Here is an 8,674-nt window from a genome sequence, read left to right as displayed (position 1 = left end):
TATTTTCATTTGTATCATCCAAGAATTGTTCATTTATGTAATGTAAAGGAGGTTGCCCCCTCGAAGAGGCTGAATTCTAAGGCGTGGATCTCTCTTTTCTATCTTTTTGTGAGCTGGTTTCATAACATGGTAGGACTCAATCAAAAAGGCATATATAACTCTGGTCACTTATTTCAGCTCACTGAGAAGATATACAAATGGTAACTTTTACAATTTGGTGGAGGAACTCGCAACTACAATCCGTTATTTTTGTTATCTATTTTAGTCTTGTTAAGTATCTACAATAAAAGAGGCACAACTTGAAACAACAATGTCAAGCATGGCCTCCCAGAATTCTCTTGATTCCAGCCTTCTGCTCAAGACTGAGTTTGGAGGGAAATCTAATTTCAAACTTGATTCTGAAATTTCCTTTCCTGCCATGCTCCTTTGCAATGGGCATTCCCTCCTTGGGAATAATATTTTCATACCCAGGGTATATAATGTCATTGAAAGTAAGATTTAGTGTCTTCCCACTCAATGCTGGAATTGCGATAGAAAATCCTATGAGAGCTTCAACCAAGCTTATCTTCTGGACAAGCACCAAGTCATTGCCTTCTCGTCTGAACAAATCATGTGGCCTCTCATCAATCACAAATACCAGATCAGCAACCACAACTCCTAACTGTTCATTCCCCTTCTCTGGAAATGTTATCTTAGTCCCTTTCTTCCATCCTGGTTTTATTTCTATACTCAAAACCTCTTGAATGGTCACAGTCTTGTTGCATGCATAAAGACAAATGTCATTTCTCATAACAAAAGAACAGGAAAATATCTACAACTTACTACTAATGAAAGAGACAAAAAAATACCCACCCACTGCCATTCAATACAACACCATTCTATAGTTCTTCAAGGGTACAGAGACTAGTTTTTTAGGAAATACGAAGTTCATATTATTAAAACTTACATATGATCCATCTATAATACTCAGGGAGACCATATTAGGCCATGCATGAAAAATATTAAATAACACAATTTAATATGTTTAAAAAATGAAGAGCCCAAAGCTCTAAACATATAAAATGAAGAAAAGGAAACTTAAGAGGCAAACTACCACATTTTGATGTTGTCTCTAGTTCAAAACAAGCAAGACTGTATGAAAATCAACACAGAAATACTAAATTATTTTTTTCACAAACAGAAGGATACTACTACGTCAAAGGTTGCATTAGTAAATGCATTACTCTTACACATGTGTGATTGAGAAATGTAACCACATAAGATCATATTGCACAAGCCTTGAACTCAGCCACAATTGAACCAACTATAGGGACAAAATCATAGTTGGGAAACTGCATATGAGTCTAAACTAAGAACAAAAAATAAACATATAGAAATCATTACATCTTAATGAAATTGAAATAAGAATAAAAATATGAAGAAACAGAAATACTTATATTAAAAGTATATGGAAGGTCTCATTTATAAAATTAAAAATAAATTCTAGCTTATATAGGAGGTATCAGTGGAATTCTAGCTTATAAACTTCAGATTTGACCAAATCATTGTTCTATTGTCTATTAAAACTCTTTTGGAAAGCTGAGACTTCCAATAATTGCACATCTCAAATGATTGGAACTACAGTCCCTAGACTTGGCCGCAAAATTGATCCAAGGTAGCTTCTTCTTTCAGTTATTGACAGTTTTGGTCCTCCAGCATAACATATCTTGTGCAATATCCTGCAATGATTACATTCAATATGTTTCAGAAAAATTCACATACAAACTTGAAAAATATGGTTATGATTTCATTTACAAAAGTCAAATGGTATAAAACTAAAAAATTTCACTTACCAAAATGGTTCGTTCAAGTGCTCGATAGGGTAAGACAGTGATGGTAATAAATATTGAAACTGACTAGTTCTTTCAATCTATTTTGATAGTGAAAGAGGTTTTAAAGTTTTCATCTCTTTCCATTCATCATAAATAGCATTCCAATCTACCACATTTAGAGCATGAGGTGCAATGAGAGAGATAAACATTAACATATCCAATGTTTTTAAAGAAATTCTTGATCTATCGTGATTTTTTATCCGATTTAATTTTGAAAAACCTCTTTCACAAACTGTTGTATTAGCCGGAATAACAAGAATTGCTTGCCAAAGCTGCATTAAGCATGGAAATCCTTCAAACCATTCAATTTCACCTTCACATAGATCCCATGCTCCAAACATATTCTTTTTGGGGTAACATTTATACATAGTACATATAAATTTATCCATTTCACCCATACATTTAATGTTGTCCACAACAAGCAAGCCTCCAACACTAAATTTTTCACATAAACATGTCAACCATCTTCTTGTTTGAGAGTCTCTATCATTCATATCTTCATAAAAATTACAAGGACTAAAAAACTTATATACATTAAAAATTGGTAAATTTGTGAACCTTGCATTTAGATAATCAATCACCTTCATTACAAAACCCTTTCCCAGCATAATGCAGTCATCTAGTGTCCCTGATCTTTGTGACTTTGGAAAACTCTCAAACGCCAATTCATGTACATGTACTATACATGTGCAATCTGCAAACTCAAGAGTTCCTTGTTGTGTTTTACTTAAAAAGGATGATGTGTGCATTGCACCTACCCCAAATGTGCCTCTTTTAAATCACTTATGAAGCAAGCTAATAGTGATATCCAAAGTTGTTCCAATAGATGTAATGTCAACATGATCCTCTTGAAACTTTTTATTCAACTTATTTAACTCAATAAGCACATATGCAAGTAAGTGGATGCAAAATTTTACTTGAAATATTGTAGCCATCTCATACATTTTTTTCTCCACTAACTCCCAGTCTCTTAACAAAGTAGGCATGAGCTTAACGAGTCTTTCCATGACTTTTCCTCTAGAAAGCCATCTAATATGATGAATTTGTAACACTTCTAGTCTTGTCATTTGAAATCACTCCATTATCTCTTTCATTTCTCCATTTCTTTTAGTATATTTCCCTAACCATGAATAGATATTGTTTGCAAACTTATCAATAGCTTGCAACTCTTCAAAATAAGATGAAGCATCATTTTCTACTAATACTTCTTGATGATATATACAGTAGATATCTTATAAATGAGGGGCATGTCGATAAATCTTAGTAGATAAACCTTCACGAATACCCCTCATGGATGTTGCTCCATCAGATCCAAATCCAACTAATTTTTTCATGGATAGATTTATGTCTGCTAAAAGAGATGTCACATCATCATATATAGACTGTGATGTTCCATCCATAATTTGTAGCAATTTTATGAATTTTGTAGCACATGGACCTCTTCCTTCATTTGTCAAATATGTAATATAAACAGTAAAATGTTGCACCATAGTCCGATCAGCGCTTTCATCAACTAAAAGTGAGTAATATGGACTTTGGAAAATCTCATCTTTTAATTTTTTCCAATATACCTCCTTAGCAGCTTCTAGAATGTCTTTTCCAGATGTTGTATTTGTATATGTTAAGTATTCATCTGTTAGAGGCATGTGAGGAGTGTTTTTATACCTATTCATGTCACAAATTGACTTATATACTTCCAAAGGTAAATCATGTATTGCAACAAAATACATGTTCTCAATAATTGATATAATTCTCTCTTTCTGAGCATCAACCATTAGCTCTACATGTTTTGTAATTGGAAGAGTACTCCGTTTACTTTCTCCCTCTACAAGTTGCAAAACAAATTTATGAGCCTCTGACATTGCATGGATGTTTAAAGAACTAACTTAAAGGGTTATGCTTCCATCTTTAGCAAATGGAGTTTCCCTTTTAAATTTTACACACCATGAACACTTTATCCTTTCAACACCATTAAAATATTTTACAGCATAAACCCATGGAAATCTCATCCTCCATTTGGACTTGAATGTTCTTTTGCACCTCTTGGATGTTGGTTCCTCTTCAAGAAGTTTTTCACTATCTGATTCATGGTCCTCATCCACATGGTCATATACTTCATTTTCATAAATATGCAGTTGATTAGAGCATTGAGAGATACCAAATGAATTGGAAAGTCAAATTTGTTTCAGATCCTTTTTGGGGCAACCAAGAGGTGGAATTTTATACCTATAATTAACAAAAAAAGAAATATAAAAATATATTAATATAAAAATACACAATATTCTTTGAAAATAAGACAATATACAACAAAATTCATATGAAAACTAATGAAAAGAAACAAATAGATCTCACACACATAGGTCTGTTGATCATTGAAAATTAAAACTAACATTGATCTTCATGGAAGGTTATGCACATTTCCATCACCAAAATGGAATTTATTCTATAACAAGGAATATCTCAAATTGTTTTTTAGTAACTGTAATGTAGAAGGCATCACGATTCACAAGGACAACAATCACAAAAAAGGGGATGCACAAAGCACACCAACAGTTGGCAGTTCGAGTGAATTTTGGGAATAGTTTGCAATTACACAAGGGTCTTTTGTGCACCTGCCTTAGACAAATCATGTGACAAATTTGTTGTTGGGATTGACTTGAATGATGGATTGCTTAAAGGCTTCTTGGTTGAGGAATTGGGCATGCTCATTGATATTTCTCTCTTCCATCTCAATACAAATCGTTTCAGTGGGGTCATTCCTCTTAGCTTCAAGAGTATCACACTTTTAGCAGAGTTGAATGTGAGTAACAACCAACTCTTAGGGAATTTCCCTACTGTGGTTATGGAACTGCAGAGTCTGGTGTATTTGGATCTGAGATTCAATTTCTTTACAGATCCTATTCCTACAGAGCTCTTCAACAAGAAGGAGATGGATGCTATCTTTGTGAACAACAACTATTTTGAAGATAAGATTCCAAACAACATGGGGAACTGTCCAATGTCTATGGTGAGATTTTCCAATAACAAGCTGACTGGAAGCATTCCTAGCAGTGTTGGCACCTAGAAGTTGAACGAGGTGGTTTTTCTCAATAATGCAATGTTTGGATGCTTGCTAGAGGAAACAGGGATGTTGGAACAACTCAATGTGTTGGATGTGAGCTTTAATCACATAGGAGGTCAGGTTCCAATATCTCTTGGTTGTCTTGGTAACATTGAGTAGCTCATTCTTCCTCGTAGTGAATTCAATTTGTTATTCCTTTATTAATTTTCAGCACTTTGATATGTTCAATTGTTTGTAGGAATGCCCCCTTGTTTTGATTGTGCAAGTATTTTAGGCCTTGGAAATGGATGAAAAAGTAGCTTTTCATATATTGACCTGTGTTTTTTTATCAAATATGTTTTCCATTGAAGCATTGGAATATATTTGTGTGACGTTCTGACTATAGTTAGAACCTAACTAGCAGAATTGAGAAATGTTTATCAGAAAAAATATAACTTTGAAACATAGATTAGCTTATCACACATTATACCATGAATGTTTCCAACCTTGTTGAAATGGATAGTTTCTCATGATGGCCAGAAATTATTCTTAATGTAAATTCAAGTTTACAAAGACTATCAAATTGATATAAAATTATCAAGTATACATGATGAAGAACTTTGAAGCTATGAAATATTTTCATATTGAAATAGTTGAAACATTATTCTAAAGTCTAGATAATCGAATATTATTTTGTTATTTTTGGTTAAAACCAATACTAATTTCTTTCTCTATTTTTGAGGTTGTGCAGAATGGAACAGGATGAGAATATCAGTGAATATAGTCATCCAGAATAAACCTACATCACTGAAGAGGCTTTTGGATTCATTAATTGAAGCCTATTATGTTGGGGATGATGTTGTTTTGACATTCAATATGGAAAGTGCTATGGATGCAGAGACCCTGAAGACAATGGACAGTTTCATTTGGCCCCATGGTGAGAAAATTTTGAGACGTAGGATTATTCAAGGGGGTCTCATAAGGGTAGTTAGTGAAAGTTGGTATCCATCTTTTGATGATGATTTTGGTCTACTTATTATAGATGATATTGAGGTTTCTCTGTTCTACTATATGTGGCTCAAATATGCCCTATTGGCTTACCACTATGATCCACAAGTTTCTTTCCGTGAGCTCAATGCCATTGCCCTATACACTCCAAGGGTAATTGAAGTAGTTAAGGAAAGACCCAAGTGGAATGCAACCCAAGCCTTCAAGTCAGTGCATTCAAACACACCATATTTACATCAGCTTCCATGTAGCTGGGGCTCTCTATTTTTTCCATGAAAGTGGAGGGAGTTTTACAAGTATATGACCATGATATTTATAGAGGATGCAAAGAAGAATCTTATGTAGATACCTCGTTCTAGAACCAATGGATGGGAAGCATCTTCGAAGAAATTCTTAATTGATGTCATGTATTTATGAGGGTATGTAACACTGTATTCCAATTTTCCTGACTAGAGAAGCTTCTCAACAAATCACATGGAGCCAAGAGCTCACATTGCTATAGTAGATAATGTTGTGACTCAAAAGAAGGAAGATTTTGAAGTGCCCCTCCTGTGAGAGGACTTCCATAAGCTACTTCCATAGCAGTAGATGCCTCCTTTATCAAAATTTCCAGTAATCAACCTCTTCATTCAAATCACCTCCCTGAAGGGGTTGAATTCAGTAGGATCCAAATTGCAGCAGGATGTTTTAAAATGTAAGTTGACAGAAGTTCTAAAGGCAGATGATATCACAGAAGAAGCATAGAAATGTGTCACAGAAGAAGGCTAATTTCTAGAAAGATTCTCATTATTTCCATTGACAATAAAGGAACACTGTTGGAAATAATCATACATAGAGGAAAAGAAATAAATGGAAAAATAGAAGAAGGTTATCCAATGGATACTGAGAGGAGTGTATGCATTAGAGTTGATGCCTATACATGTTCTCCATTAGTAACTACAAATATATCTAATATTGCTAATATTGAACCAGTGTAAAGGGAATGAAAGACATCTGAAACATAAAGTTGGTTGCTTGTATCTTCTTGTTGCAGGTAGGGTTTCTTTTATTTTAGAAATAAAATCTCCTTATTTGAAAGAAATTATTTTGTGTTGCATGTGTTCTTTGGTTTGCCTGGCCTAATTCTCCTAGTATCACTTTCTTTGCTACTTTCTCATTTATTGCAGGCCCTGGGTAATGTTTTCATTACTACCAATATTTCTGCAAATATCTTCGTTTGGTTTCTAATGTTGTTTCAATTTTATCGTTTAAATTCACTGTGCAGCATGCTTATGTTAGCCCTATGTTTTCAGGGTTGTCCTTTGGTTTTAAATCACAGAGGAAGGCCAATATATGGAGCAGTTTTTAACACTGGGAAAAGAAATTTGTGTGCTAGAGCTGATGCAAACCAAGAAAAAATCTCTAGTCCTATTGCTCCCCTTGAGTTGGAATCTCCAACTGGTCAATTTTTGTCTCAGATTCTAAAGAGTCATCCTGATCTTCTCCCTACTGCAATTGGTGAGAAGCATGAGAGGCTTGTTGCTAATTGGGATGCTGAGGCCCAGCAGGAGAAACCTTCAACAAGCAACACAAATCTTGTATTATACAGGTTCCAACAATAATTTCAACTTTAGAATGCTAAGTTTGAAGCAGATTTTCCTTCTCTTTACCATTATAGCCAATGATCCTTTATATCTTGACACAGAACTTAAAGTTGTCCATTTTATAGAGGCTATTGAGATGATAAAGGAGCATCTGTCTCTTGTTCTGGGAAATTGCAATGTAGCGTCAGACTCAAATACTATTGCTGAAATTAGTAAGTTGTGAGTGGGGCAAGTCTATGCAGCATCTGTCATGTATGGATACTTCTTGAGAAGAGTTGACAAACACTTCCAACCATAGAAGAGCATGAATATGCTTCCTTTTGTCTCAAATGAAGAAACAAATGTTGAGCAACTGAACTACACCCACCCAAAATTAGGTGGAAATTGGCAAGATAATTCAGCTATACAAGGTGGTGCGGCAATTGCGGCAGCTATTGCTACAATGGTTGGTGCAGCAGCTCCTAAAGGTCAAGATTTCAATCCTATAGTTTTTGGTCAGATAGGCCTAAACCATGTAAGTTGAGGGCTTATGTTATGTCCTTTGATCCAGAGACCTTGCAGAGGTATGCTACAATGAGGTCCAAAGAGGGAGATTCTTTTACTGAGTGCACTGAAATGGCAGATGAAGGCAGTGACTCCTCTTTCATATTTGCAATATGGTGGCCACATATTAGGTTTAGAGAAGTAGTTTCATGGAGAGTTTATAATGCGATCCTCTGAGCTTTCTCTCTTCACTATTAATGGTATGCATGTTTATAGACATGCATTTACTTACTTTTGTTATTGAGTCAAGAGAAGAAAGGTTTTGCAGACACCTTGGTGGGGGTATTTTTTGTTATTGTGTCGAGAGAAGAAAGTTTTTTAGGTCCCAGAAGCACATATTAATAATTATGTGAATGTTGGTGTAAACAACATACATTATGCCAATGTTTTTGTATTATTATGTCAATGGTGTTGTAAACAACACATATATTCCAATGTTTCTGTAATATTATTTCAATGGTGGTGTCAGCAGTGTTGGCATTATGATTTTGGTTTGGCTCTATGGTACAGGTGTTGTACTTGATGGCAACTCACTCAAGTGGCAAAACTCTATTCAGGCTCTTAAAATAATGGAAAATAAGAGGTTCGCAGGTGCATCGTTCAAAAGGTGCGGACCCGCAGGTTCGCCG

General features: G+C 34.8%; 2 pseudogenes; one reads left to right on the top strand and one right to left on the bottom strand.

Moving 5' to 3' along the window:
- Positions 1–313: 313 nt before the first annotated feature.
- On the bottom strand, positions 314–790 carry LOC149209153 (uncharacterized; annotated as a pseudogene).
- A 4,997-nt stretch (positions 791–5,787) lies between these two features.
- Positions 5,788–8,222, top strand: LOC149209152 (UV-B-induced protein At3g17800, chloroplastic-like; annotated as a pseudogene).
- Positions 8,223–8,674: the final 452 nt, after the last annotated feature.

Source organism: Pinus tabuliformis, chromosome 1_2 (genome assembly GCF_031772625.1).
Source record: "Pinus tabuliformis cultivar Carrire ecotype Pingquan chromosome 1_2, CPIR1, whole genome shotgun sequence".
Taxonomy (NCBI): domain Eukaryota; kingdom Viridiplantae; phylum Streptophyta; class Pinopsida; order Pinales; family Pinaceae; genus Pinus; species Pinus tabuliformis.
This window is presented reverse-complemented; position numbering and strand designations above follow the sequence as displayed.